The sequence below is a fragment of the Lissotriton vulgaris genome, chromosome 6 (genome assembly GCF_964263255.1).
Source record: "Lissotriton vulgaris chromosome 6, aLisVul1.2, whole genome shotgun sequence".
Classification (NCBI taxonomy): domain Eukaryota; kingdom Metazoa; phylum Chordata; class Amphibia; order Caudata; family Salamandridae; genus Lissotriton; species Lissotriton vulgaris.
Genome location: NC_141694.1, coordinates 746,103,827 through 746,118,670, shown reverse-complemented (window position 1 = coordinate 746,118,670; position 14,844 = coordinate 746,103,827).

Here is a 14,844-nt window from a genome sequence, read left to right as displayed (position 1 = left end):
GAGGGGGGCCGCGTAGCCCCCCACATTTTTAAGAAGCCCTGGGAGGTTTCAGTTCCTGGGGCTGGGGGGCCTCAGAGCCCCCCCTTTTCAAATGTTTTTTAAGCCCCGGGGGTGGCAGTCCCCAGGGCTGAGGGCGCCGGAGAGCCCTCCAAACTCATTTCTTAGAAGCCCCGGGGGTGACGGTCCCCAGGGCTGTGGGGGGCCCTGTGAGCCCCCGCATACATTAAATTCGAGCCCCAGAGGTGGCGGTCCCCAGGGCTGTGGGTGGCCCGGTGAGCCCCCTTAATATATTAACTAAGAGCCCCGGAGAGGTGGTGGTCCTCGGGGTATTGTGGGCGGGATTGGGACCCCTCCACGCTATTTTTTTTAATAATGCCCCCGGGATTTGGTCCCTCTGGGGGCAAATTAAAATATTTAGCGCTGGATACTGTGTTTCTTATTTTTTTATCGCTAGGATGCGCGGATCCTACATGCATACCGCAATAAAAAAAAAATACAAAATTTGGGCCCTGAGCAGGCCTAGAGGGTCAGGGTGTGTCTACCCTGCCCCCTTTTCGTTTTTTGCAATGGTTTTTCTTTGGTTTCCTGTGCCTCGATTCTACCAAGGCACAAGATGGCTGCCAACACTTCCTGATTTGGAGTGTTGACAGCCAATTAAAAAGCAGCTCGTGCATGGCAGGGTGCATGCAGGCTGCGCTTAGGGTACGCGGACCCTCCGAGCCCATAGATATATAAATGCCTTTAACTGTCATTTTCTCAGGAACTACTGAACAGATTTACTCCAAAGAAGCAAAAGGCACGAGTCTGAACCAAGGACTACCTCTTTGCCAAATTTGGTGTAATTCCGTTCAGCAGTTCGGGCTGTAGCTGCGGCTATAGGTCCTATGGGAAATTGTCTTAGGAAAACGCGTTTTGGGACCCTTCTTTTTTTTCGGCTCCTGCTTGATTAATCATTGTGAAACTTTCAGGATAGGAACGGACTGGAGCTGGCCAGAAAGTTTGGAAAATTTCGCAGATTCGCCAAATGGCGCCAAAGTTATTCCAAATAGAATGTTGCGGATTTCCTATGGGTAATAGGTCCTAACTATAACTATCTACTGGCGACCTCCAGTAGATAATATATCTATATTTATATCTGTATATATACGGGGGGTTCCTTTTTGAATGACTTTGAATGTACAGTGTTATGCAGTTCGCCGGACCTTGAATCAACTCACAGGGGTAAGGATATGGACTTACTCGAAATTCAGCAGCACCGACTTGGGATTGATCGAATTTTGGAACAACAAGTACCAGCATGTGTAGGTGTGCACATGCCCAATCGGGTGGTACTTGAGTAACATTATCAGGTGTTCCAAAAAGTCGCTACTGTTCTTCTGTATGTAGCCCGTGAACAAAGACAGTTGTGTCTTAAGCGCGTTGGGCTTTTTACTACGGATTTGGTGTTGGCGGCTGACTACACTGCGTCTTCAATAAATGGTGGTAAACTCCCCATGAGTTGGCGTCTTCACTGAGGGCAACCTGTTTTTGTGGATATTGAGTGGCTGGTCCAGCCGCGAAGACACCCCTCTGCTAGAGCGGATCCATGGCGATTTAAGTGGATGTGCCATAGGAACAGGGGGGTTCCTTTTTAAACAACTTTGTATGTACAGTGTTTAAAAGTTTGCCGGACTACGAATCAACCTACGGGGGTAAGGAAATGTACTTACCGAAGTTCAGCAGCACCCACTTGGGATTGATTGCATTTTGGAAGAACAAGTACTAGCATGCATAGGTGTGCACATGCTCACTGGGGCGGGACTTGAGTAACAATATCAGGAGTTCCAAAAAGTCGCAACTGTTCTTGTGTCTGTAGCCCGTGAACAAGGACAGTTGTGTCCAAAATGCATTGGGCTTTTTACTACGGATTTGGTGTTGGCGGCTGAGTACACTGCATCTTCAATAAACAGTGATAAACTCCCTGTGAGTTGTTGTCTTCACTGAGGGCAACCTGTTTTTGTGGAGATATAATATAACAGGAATTTATGCAGTTTTGTGAATTTGTCATATGCACATTTTTTATGGCACAAAATACGATTTTTTATCAGTGTATTTAAATCTGTTATTATTAATGCATTTATGCAAGCATTGAACATGATGATAGTCTGTTTTCCATGCCTTTCATCTCGGTTATTGAGCACTGTCACTTTAAGTTGGCGGATCCAACCATTCAGTGTTGTTATGTGATCAAGGCCGGTAACGGCCAAAACGCATTATGGCGGAACTGGCATGAGTGCTGAATAAACACGTAATGCACTGAATTTGGGTCAACTCTCATTCTTTCTCGACGAAGGAGACACAGGCATCGAGGATTCTTGATATTTACCTCTGGTGCTGTGGACCCCTTCCCTCAAAGTTGGCTCAGTGACGGGCAAGCCAAGAATCTGGAGGACCTAGTCAGCGACATCACGTTGTCAGCGAGACTGGAGAACCAGGAAGCATTAAGAAAACGATCCAGCAACGGAAACTACGGGAGTCCCCTGAGAATGCAACAAACTTCCCTTGGAGAGGCATGACAGCGCGAGGCAGAGATCAACTTGCATTGACTTTTCAGGGGAGCGGAGCCATGCGAAGTGGCTGCATCGTCAGCGTCCAACGAGAGCAAAGTACGGGACATCGCGTATTAAAGCAAGTGGGGAGGTGTGCGCTTGCTGTGCCCCTAGTAGCATTATACAAGTGGGGCAAGACATCCGGCAATCAAATTTAGCATTAAAAGCACTCACCATGTCCGCTGCAACGCTGAGGGATTGCGAGTCAGTCACCGAGGAGTACTCTCCCTCGGAACAGCAGCATGGTGACAATAGTGCTAATGAAGAGACCAGCGGAAGAGCTAAAGGCTTGAAAGATAACTTTTGCATTCTTGAAAAGTTTATACGTCAAGAGAAATCGCAATGGTGGGAATCAAAGTCCCTCCAAAAGTATTTGGACGTAGGAAGAATTCCTAGGGGCTCCGGTTTATTATCGCCCCCAGTTACGAGACACCGAACCCACGGATGATGGAGTGGGCGGAGTGTAATTTGGAGTACTCTCGCAGGCTGTCCTGCACAGCGCCATAGTGTAGTTATAAATTCAGACTACCAGGCGTGAATTTAACTAAAATACTTTCTTGTCTGAGTCGTCAATCTTAAGTTTCACCACAGCACTGCACCACACACCCTGAGCACTACCCTCTGGGTAACAGTCTGGCTAGAGTTTCTATTCCACATCCATATCCGCACCATCAATTGATGGCTTGGGCGGTTGGTTGGATGGATTAACAAATATCCCATATGATGAGACTCCGCCAGAAGGGTGGTCTGATGGGAATATCTCAGCCAGCTGTAACTCTCTTACTATTTGCGTGAGTCCTGTTTCTTCAGTCACTAGTACAGCAACACACACCAGACCGGTCATTTCTATATTTTGTAGAGTACGCTGAAAGCGATGGAGCTGATCTCCAAATTGAAATGCATTGAATGACGAAATCAAGGTACAGGATGACCCACAACAACGAAAGAAATTGCATGATGAAATGATGGTCAGATTGAACAAGGAGAAAGAAAAAAATTAAACAAAGGAAAATGTACAAATTTAAAAGGGACAAGGAGGATTAGGCTAATGGTCCAATCTTCATGTTTGTGCGCAGATATGATTCATTTAGAAAAGCTACGGTTAAGAAACAGAAGCAACTAACTCATCAAATAGACAAAAATGGACGCTAGACAGAGATAACATCAGCAACATGGGCATCGGAGCTTAGCTCTACCTTGGAAAGTGAATCAGAGATGGAAGCAACGGCAAGGAGACCTGACCAAAGTACCATTAAATTAACTTTGGGGGAAGAGCTTGATTACTTAAGGAGAAGTAGAAGGGAAACATTGAGGCCAAGAAATGGAAACGCAGATAGAGGTGACATTACGGCCCCCCATGACCCCCTTAAGTGATAATACCATCATCAACTTGGCCAATGTTGACCTAGACTCAGCAGAGCGGCAGTTGCTCTCATCGGGACTGTCTTTCTGTCCAGAGACAGATTTTGATTATACCAAAACCAGGGCAGATATAAACAAATTATCAGAAAACCTAAACTTAAGAAATTCCATCAACTCCAAGCTCGATCCTAAGAAAACTGGAATTACTTTTTTACAAAATCCGCGTTACATGACGAGCTCAGCTCGTCATCAGCACACGCCCCCCGTGGCTGATGACGAGCTCAGCTCGTCACCAGCAGCGAAGGGGTTAAAATGATTGGCATGGAAAAGCTTGGGCTTATTGAACTTGGAGGAGTATAAATATTTGAGAAAGGAGCCATCAACTATTCCTGTAATATGTTTTATTCCTAAAGTACCTAAGAGCATACATAAGCCACCAGGCAGGCCGATTATAGCTGCATGCGATGGGTCACTTGAAAACATATCAATATATATTGATATTTCTCACAGGAGCATGTAAAGAACTTGAAATCCTTTGTGCTGGATACCAGCGATTTTCTTTGCAAGATTAAAAACATACACTGGCAAGCCAGATATTTACTGATAGCTCTGGATGTATCCTCATTATATAGATGCATCAGGAATCATGATGGCGACAGGGCAGTAGAACATTTCCTGCCTAGTAGACTGTTAAAATATGCTCAGCACAACAAAATGTTGATTAATTTGTTGGTGTTTTACCTGGAAAATAATGTGTTTCTCTATAAAAACCAAATGTACCAGAAAAATATAGGGGGTGGCTATGGGGGCCAGCTTCTACCCCAGTTATGCATGCTTGTTCATAGGCTGGTGGGAGGAGCTGGTCCTCAAGAAACATATTTATAATGAAAAGGTAATTTCTTGGCTGAGATTTATTGACGTCTTATTTATTGTACGGCAGGGCAGAGAGCAAAGTGCAAATGAATTCATTGCCGAGATCAATAATAATGAGGTCAATTTGAAGTTCACTTCCTCTATCAGTAATGTCACTGTAACGTTTTTAGATGTGCAAATACAGATAGTCAATAATAGACTGTCTACAGCATTATATCGCAAACAAACTGATGGAAATGCAGTATTGCATTCATCTAGCTTGCATCCCCCACATCTTATACATAGCATCCCCTATGGAGGCATGCTAAGGATAAGACACATTTTGCAGTGATGAGAATGATTCTTCTGTCAAACAATCAGAGAGCAAATCAAGGTTCTTAGAAAGAGGATATAGCTCTAAGACTATAGACACAGCAATCACCAAATCGAGGAAGCGAGCTAAAGATTATTTGCTGCTGTACAAAGGGAAATCTCAGGGTGCAGTTGGAAACAAAACAGATGTCCCCAATGAGCCAACAAGATTAATTCTGTCATATTCGAAGCAGGAGAAACAACTGAGGGCCATCATAAGACACAACTGGCCTATAGTGCTGGATGATCCTGTAATAGGAGGTCTCCTTCCAAAGAAACCTGTAATCACATATAGGAAAACAGCATCAATGGGCAACGCATTGTTCAGGAATATCCCAGAAGACCATGATGCAGGGATGTGCCTCACAGCTAGGAAAGGTTTTTATAAGTGCTCTAGCTGTAAAGCCTGTCAGTATGGCATGAACAAGACCACATACCAAACAGCTTTTAATAATCAAGCACAGGAGATCAATCACCATCTGACTTGCAAAACTGATTATGCAGTATATATTCTTGAGTTAGGGTGCAATCTCCAATATGTAGGCAGTACTAAGTTGGCCGCACACAAGAGGATCTTGCAGCACACTCGGGCCATTTTCAACAACCGTTCCTGCTACCCTGTTGAAAGACATTTTAGGGAATGTCATAACAGTAGTCTTAAATATTTTAAGTATTATGTTATAGGTGCGATACCGCCACAAAAAAGAGGTGGAAACAGGGAGACTAAGCTCAAGCACATGCAAACTCTATATATACACTGGAGTTAGATGCAAAGCATCCAGGGGGCCTGAATACGAGTGAGGATTTGCACAAATATTTGTAGGATGGGACAGGATTACAATTTTAACATTGTTAGAGTTTCCCTGTACCTGCAATTACATATACTTACTAGCAGCCCGTCCCGACGTTGTCCGAGAGCAATTAGGCTTCAGGGTCCCCGCCCGCCCCGACGTTGTCCGTGGTTCCCCTGGAGCCTTCCTCTATATATTGCAGTATTATACCACTATGTTTACTTTGTACGCTTTTGTAACCTGCACACGTCACTTTTTCCTCCTATACCTCTATGTTTACTTTCTACGCTTTTGTAACCTGCACACGTAACTTTTTCCTCCTGTAATGCACCGTTTGGCTCACATTTGTAATGCTCCGTTTGCTTCCTCTTGCTCACGATGTACGCTTTTGTAACCTGCACCCGTAACTTTTTCCTCCTGTAATGCACCGTTTGGCTCACTTTTGGAATGCTCCGTTTGCTTCCTCTTGCTACCTGCACACGTCATTTGTTCCTCCTATACCTCTATGTTTACTTTCTACGCTTTTGTAACCTGCACACGTAACTTTTTCCTCCTGTAATGCACCGTTTGGCTCACATTTGTAATGCTCCGTTTGCTTCCTCTTGCTCACGATGTACGCTTTTGTAACCTGCACACGTAACTTTTTCCTCCTGTAATGCACCGTTTGGCTCACTTTTGGAATGCTCCGTTTGCTTCCTCTTGCTACCTGCACACGTCATTTGTTCCTCCTATACCTCTATGTTTACTTTCTACGCTTTTGTAACCTGCACACGTAACTTTTTCCTCCTGTAATGCACCGTTTGGCTCACATTTGTAATGCTCCGTTTGCTTCCTCTTGCTCACGATGTACGCTTTTGTAACCTGCACACGTAACTTTTTCCTCCTGTAATGCACCGTTTGGCTCACTTTTGGAATGCTCCGTTTGCTTCCTCTTGCTCACGATTGTCATTTTTGCTTCTGTACGGGTTCGGGAGTGGTGGTGGGAACAGGAACTGAGTCGGAGGCTTGAAATAAGGATTTTAAGGATGGCTTTATTTTCAAATATGCTCTACCACGTCTGTTGGTGGGCCTTAACCGGGCAAACTCATCCATTTCCGTCTTGACTCCTCTAGGAAATACAGGGTCCAGGGTGATGCAAGCACGACAGGTATGGAAACCCGTCAACCGTCCGCTTCTTCGGGTGGTGCTCTGGGCGGCGGTCAGCTCCTGTTTTGGCAGGAAGAAAGGAAAGAGAAAAGGAGGAATCAGTCTGGGGTTCTATACAGACGTTACGAAAGGGACCAGGTACGTGAGGGACACCAAGTGCTGTGCAGAGTTACGACACACGCTTGCTTTCGTGCTCGACTGTGCTCGTGAAGGTAGGGAAGGGTAGTGGAGACTATACATGTTTACAGTGACTCCTCACTCGTTCGTTTGTCCACTACGTGCAACCCAGCCCGCCACTTTGCCCCGTACCTTTGTAAGCCACACTCCTCCCGCGGGAACGTGGTGGGGCGAGTCGCCTGTCCGTTGGCCTCCTGGCTTGTAGTCCACAGCTGGGCTCGTCAGGGTCTCCTCTCTGCCACACTCCGTATCCTCTCTCGCGCCTTCTCCTCCTCGGGAATCGCCGTCCGTCGAGTTCCTGGACGTGCCTCCTTTTGGCTCCGTGACGCACCAAGGGGGAGGAGCCCCGTCTTCCCCAAAGCCAGCGTTAAAGGGACCGTCTGTCTTTACCACTGTACTTTCCCAGTCTGCGTCATTGTCCATACGTGTCCAGTTCTCCGACCACGACTGGGTAGGCTGTGTTGTGGAGACAGAAAGGGGTGTAAGGGGAGAGACACCTGACCACCAGTCCATGTTATCAGTACAGTTCATATCGTGCCGTCCCACCCCGTGACATTCCTCCCCCCCTGGAATCTCCCGATCGGGGAGAGGAAACACTCGGGACAAAAAGTCAGCATTCCCATTGTCCTTGCCCTTCTTATGCTGCACAGTAAAGGAGTAGGGCTGTAGGGACAAAAACCAATGCATTACCCTTGCATTCAAAGAACTGTTCTGGTACATCTACTTCAATGGAGCATGGTCAGTCTGCAAGATAAATGGTTTCCCCTCCAGATAGTATTGTAGCTTGTCGACAGCCCACTTGATGGCTAGACATTTCCGCTCCACCGTAGAATACTTACACTCTCTGGGAAAGAGTTTGCGACTAGCATAGAGAATGGGATGTTCTACTCCATCCTCTCCTATCTGTGATAGAACAGCTCCAATCCCTACGTCAGAGGCGTCAGTGGCGAGTACAAACGTTTTGGAGAAATCAGGGGACTCCAGTACGGGAGCGCTGGTTATGATGCTTTTTAGATCGTCAAAGGCCTTCAGGGCATCCGCAGAAGGAGTTTGTATCCCTTTGGGCCTGACATCTTGCCGGAGTAGATCAGTGAGTGGTGTTGCTACCTCGGCAAACTTGGGGATAAATCTACGGTAATAGCCGATTAGACCCAAGAAGGCCCGAAGTTCTCTCTTGTTGGCTTGGAACGGTGTGTTCTGAATAGCTTTCACCTTTTCAGTCTGTCGAGAAATAGTGCCTTTTCCCAGGACGTATCCAAGGTATGGGACACTATTGAAGGCGGCTCTAGATTTCTTTGCGTTGATGTTCAGGCCAGCCTGCTGCAAAGCTCTCAAGATGGTTTTCAGATGCTGTAGGTGTTCTTCCCATGTCCTGCTGAAAATGACGATGTCATCTAAATATGCGGAGCTGAATGATGAATAGGGTTTCAGGACCTGATTCATGAGACGCTGGAACATAGCAGGTGCGCCGTGTAATCCGAACGGCAAAACCGTGAATTCGTACAAGCCATCATCGGTGATGAACGCTGTCTTTTTCCGGTCTTCTTCACGGAGGGGCACCTGCCAGTACCCTTTGGTCAGGTCTAGAGTGGTGATAAAGACGGCATCCCCCAATTTTTTGACTAGTTCGTCCACTCTGGGTATAGGGTATGCATCAAATGTGGAAACAGCATTCAGGGCGCGGAAGTCCATGCAGAACCTTTTCGACCCGTCCGGTTTAGGGACCATCACAATTGGAGACGACCAACAGCTGTTAGACGGTCGGATCACTCCTAGGCGTAACATCTCCATCACCTCTTTCCGTACGGCTTCTCGTCTTGCTGCGGGAATCCGATAAGGCCTCTGCTTCACAATTTTCCCTGGAGGTGTTTCGATATGATATTCTACTAGGTTTGTTTTCCCAGGTAAATCGGAAAAAATGGATGAAAAGGGGTGCAGGATGTTCTGTAGTTCTTTTTTTCTGGATGGAGATAGATCGGGGTTCACCACCAGATGGTTTAGTGTTGACACTGCCTCGAGTGGAGTCGGAAGCGTTAAATGATTGCTTCTTGGAGGCGGTCCTATCCACTTTTTCAAGAGATTTATATGATAACTTTGAGTTTTGTTGGCAGACAGTTTCAGTCTGTACGTGGTATTACCGATAGTCTCAACCACCTCATACGGTCCAACCCACTCATTTTTATGTGTAACTGAGGGTAGAAGTAGCAGAGCCCAATCGCCGACTTGGAGTTTCCTTAATCGTGTGCCTTTGTCATATTGGGCTTTCTGTTTTTGTCTTTGTTGCTCCAGATTGGTATGGGCTAGACTTCGGAGTTTTCCCAGTTTAGAGCGGAGCTGGATGGTATACTCCAGGAGGGATTTCTGTTCTTCCGCCTCTTGCGTCTCCCACGTGTCTTTTGTGATTTCAAGCAAGGATCTAGGAAGGCGTCCATACAGGAGTTCGAAGGAAGAACAGCCCAAACTGCTCTGTTTCTGCGCCCTGAGTACATACAAGGCAAGTGGGAGGAGACGATCCCAGGTTTGGCCTTCTGTAGTGAGCATCTTCTTTAAGGTGGCTTTCAGCGACTGGTTATATCTCTCCACCAGACCATCGGTCTGTGGATGATAGACGGATGTTTTCAAGTGATGGATATTCAATGATTTGCAGACTTCTCTCATGAGACGTGACGTGAAGGGTGTCCCCTGGTCTGTAAGTATTTCCTTAGGAAAACCGACATCGGAAAACAGCTCCACGATTTTTTCTGCTACGTTTGCTGTAGTAGGAGCCCTTAGTGGAAATGCCTCTATGAACCTGGTCGCATAGTCTACTATTACGAGGGCGTATCGGTATCCTTTTGAGGATTTGGGTAAAGGACCGATTAAGTCCATACCCACTCTTTCAAATGGGACTCCTACTATCGGCATTGGTTGTAAAGGGGCCGCTGGAGGTCTATGAGTGTTCTTTCGCTGGCACACTTCACACTTTTGACAATAATCCTGTACATCCTTATATACTCCTGGCCAGTAGAAGTGTCGTAAGATACTCTCAGTCGTTTTCTCCTTTCCAGCATGGCCTGCGGTTAGGTGTGCATGAGCGAAGAACAGAACCTGCTCTCGGAAAGTCAACGGAACCAGAAGCTGAGGGTCTTTCTTCTCATCAGCCTGTCTGTATAGGAGCTCATTTTGTATCAGAAACTTGGGGAAAGGGGTGGCAGTGCCCTGGTTGGCATCAGCGGCCTCCCATGCGTTAAACAGAGATCTGTCTTCAGCTTGAGCATGTTTGAAATTACGATCCAGGACCCAGGGATCAGGGGATAAATATGCTTCTTTGGGGCCTTCTATTGCTAGGCCGTTCATATGCTGACTCCTTGAATAGTGCTAGGAACCTAGGATTGTCTACTCCCAGTATCATGTCTTCGGGTAATGAGTCCACAACTCCTACTCTCACTACACAAGCTGGTTTATCAGTCGGACATATAGTGATGTCAGCTAAAGGGTAAGGTTTTACATCCCCATGGACACAGCGAACATGCACAAGGGAATTTGGGACATACTGACTAGGGAGGACTAGACGTTCCTGGACGACCGATTGTCTGCAACCGAAATCTAGGAGGGCTTTCACCAAACGGTTATTGATCCGCATACTCACGTAGAATGAGGTTCCCAATTCTGCGCTGTATAGAACGGTTCTTGGTAGATCGCCAACCTCCATAGGCTCTTCCGGTGGATGCTTCCGTGGACAGAGGCGGGCTATATGGCCCCATTCGCCGCATTCAAAACACTGTGGACCCCTGGGAATGGTATCCAGTCTAAGAGGCCGTGGCCGAGGGGGCTCCGGTAAGGGTTTTGGTTTCTTGTCCGCTTTCACTGGTGGAGTGTTTCTGTTAAACTTTTCTTGTTCCCATCCTGAGTTTCGAGGTTGGGCTCTTGCATACGTGGCGGCCATTTCGATGGCCTGTTCTACCGTAAGACCTGCATGTTGTCTCAGCCACCTCTGAGACCCGTAGGGAAGAGCCTCCATAAACTGCTCCAGGTAGATTTTAGCAAGAATATCGTCTTTGGTACATACTTCCGGTTTCAACCATTTGTCCGCCATCATTTTTAGTCGGAAGAAAAGAGTTTTTGGGTTTTCCCCAGGAATTCCTTTCTCTTTTCTAAAGCGGACACGATACGCTTCAGGGTCAAGACCTAGGTGGTCGAGTATCACATTTTTAATTAAAGCATATGGAGCAGTTCCTGCAGGGTTGGCCACCTGGTATGCAAACTGCACTTCTCCTGTAAGCAGCGGAGCCAAGAAGAATGGCCATTTTTCCTCCGGCCAACCCAAGGCTCTGGCGGCTCGTTCAAAATTCATGAGGAACGAATCAGGGTCCTCCCCTTGAACATACTTTTGTAACGCTATCCCGGAGGGACTGGGAACATGTGCACGGCTGTCCATAGTTACCGTGCTCGTTGGAAAAGTAGTTTTTTTCTGTAGGTTTTCCAGTTGAGCACTGATGGTGTTCGTAAACAAGTCTCGATCGGCTTGTGCTGTGCTGATTTGTTGCTCCACGGCCCATTCTAGTTTTTCCTGTCCTTTCACCAGGTGTTGAATGAGTGCGTCCATCTCTGATTCACCGACGGACTGAGGTGGAGATCCCACTTCTGACACCAGTTGTACGGGTTCGGGAGTGGTGGTGGGAACAGGAACTGAGTCGGAGGCTTGAAATAAGGATCTTAAGGATGGCTTTATTTTCAAATTTGCTCTACGACGTCTGTTGGTGGACCTTAACCGGGCAAACTCATCCATTTCCGTCTTGACTCCTCTAGGAAATACAGGGTCCAGGGTGATGCAAGCACAACAGGTATGGAAACCCGTCAACCGTCCGCTTCTTCGGGTGGTGCTCTGGGCGGCGGTCAGCTCCCGTTTTGGCAGGAAGAAAGGAAAGAGAAAAGGAGGAATCAGTCTGGGGTTCTATACAGACGTTACGAAAGGGACCGGGTACGTGAGGGACACCAAGTGCTGTGCAAAGTTACGACACACGCTTGCTTTCGTGCTCGACTGTGCTCGTGAAGGTAGGGAAGGGTAGTGGAGACTATACATGTTTACAGTGACTACTCACTCGTTCGTTTGTCCACTATGTGCAACACAGCCCGCCACTTTGCCCCGTACCTTTGTAAGCCACGCTCCTCCCGCGGGAACGTGGCGGGGCGAGTCGCCTGTCCGTTGGCCTCCTGGCTTGTAGTCCACAGCTGGGCTCATCAGGGTCTCCTATTTGCCACACTCCGTATCCTCTCTCGCGCCTTCTCCTCCTCAGGAATCGCCGTCCGTCGAGTTCCTGGACGTGCCTCCTTTTGGCTCCGTGATGCACCAAGGGGGAGGAGCCCCGTCTTCCCCAAAGCCAGCGTTAAAGGGACCGTCTGTCTTTACCGCTGTACTTTCCCAGTCTGCGTCATTGTCCATACGTGTCCAGTTCTCCGACCACGGCTGGGTAGGCTGTGTTGTGGAGACAGAAAGGGGTGTAAGGGGAGAGACACCTGACCACCAGCCCATGTTATCAGTACAGTTCATATCGTGCCGTCCCGCCCCGTGACAGCTTCATTTTTCTGCCGCTCACCTCTCCTAACTAAATAAATAAATAACCTACCTCATCCGCCGCTCACCGCTATTCCCCGCCTGTCCGCCGCTCCTCACCGCCTGTCCGCCGCTCCTCCCCGCGCCATGTCCGCCGGTCCTCCTCTCGCTCCTGGACGCCGCTCCTCCCCGCGCTCCTCACGTCAGCACGCACATCGCGGCCGGCGCTTCTTCCAAGGGACTACTTTTTTTTCGGTACATTTTTTAAATAACGCATATTTATTACGTTTATGTAGCCTATGTCCACCTGCACACCCTGACGATTACAACGATGTATCAGGTGTGTGGATTGGCGCTGTGGTTCCCGAGTTTACCCGCCTCAAAGGTTCAAAGTTCTTCCTTTATAATAGTAGTATAGATACATAGAACATACATATATGACTAGTCCCATTAAGGGTACCTTATCAGGCATTGCAGGCATTGCATATTGTTCAACTTGATTATACCTTTCCCAGTTTTAGAGAGTAAGTGTATAAAGGTATTTTAGATGATCACATTTTATCTTTAACCTTATACAAGTTACTGGATGAAATATGCAATTTCTGATCGTATTTCAATAAATATGTAATTTTTTGCAAAAATGTGGAACATTTTTATACAATGTTATCTGATTTTGACAGTTGAAAGTGTATTTATATTTATTTATGATGTATTATATGTATACATTTGTATCTGCATTTGTGGGAATCAACTGGTTGAATAAGATTTATTGTAATGCCCCTAGCGCTATTTTCACCTTTTCGCACTTTATATATATTTATTTATTTATTTATTATCAATAAAACCTAATGACAGTACATCATCAATATATGCTGCTGTGAACAACAGGTTTAGAGTACTAAGCACTTTATGTTGATTTGTACTTTAGGGAGGATTGAATCTGTTGGACTTGGCCCATTTTCCCGAAATGTTTCTCTTTTCACCCCCCCTATTTTAGGATGTCTCCCCCATGGTAGAGAAATGTATAGGCCATGTGTGGTGTGAAATGCAGTGACACATGCTGTGCAATGGCGTGCACAGATTTATTTGAGCTGCTGTGGGGAAATGTCACTTTTAAAATGGACGCCATTGCTGTGTGCTTTGTGCCGCCTGCCTGCAGTGGGTTGACGGCCTAATGTTCTTTTACCTTTGCAGAAATGTCACTTTTAAAATGGAAGCCATTTCTGTCTGCTTTGTGCCACCTGCCTGAGGTGGGTTGGCAGTCTAGTGTTTGAAGTGACAAGGTGCTCTACACTTCCCCCACAGTGACAGTGAGGCTGGAACTGCCTGGGACCTTCTAGAAGCTACCAGCCCTTTCTGGTAAGTGGGAGGAGGGGTGTATATGTAGAGCAGTAGAGATACCATGTGCTCAGACAGAGCGTGGACTTGATAGTGAGGGGACCTGCTGCCAGGGGATGCCGCCGCATGGGCCTGTGTGCTGGCCCCTGAGCCCATCTGGACCCCTCCACTGCCCATAGGGCCATGAGAGCCTGCTGCTGGAGTTCAGGCTGCTGTACCCGGAGGGGTGCCACATTACAGGGAATGATGGTTCCGAGGAGCTGCTGTCCTGTACTGATGAATACCCACTGACCCCTGACCTGGCCTAGCACTGCCTGCCTGCTCTCCTGCTCTAGAGCCTCGAGAGAGCTACACCTGGGCCCTGGCTGCTCCCTAGTGTCTTGGAAAGAAGAGCACTTTATCTGATTGCCAAGCAGCACCTTTGACTGTGCCCAGAAGGAGGTGAGGAGCGCGACCTGTTGTCCCTGAGTCTGTTGGTGGGATTTAGCACCTCGTGAGCCGTCCATGTGGACTGCCTGTACCCTTCCCCTGCCTGCACTCTAGCGCTGTACTGCCCAAGCGCTATATGCAGATGGCCAGAGAGGAGAGAGGAGCGTGGGCCCTATGTCCTTAGGTGGAACCCTTAATCTGTGGCAGCTACCTAGCGCCTCGTGAGCACTATATTCACATTGCTGGTGAGGAGCGC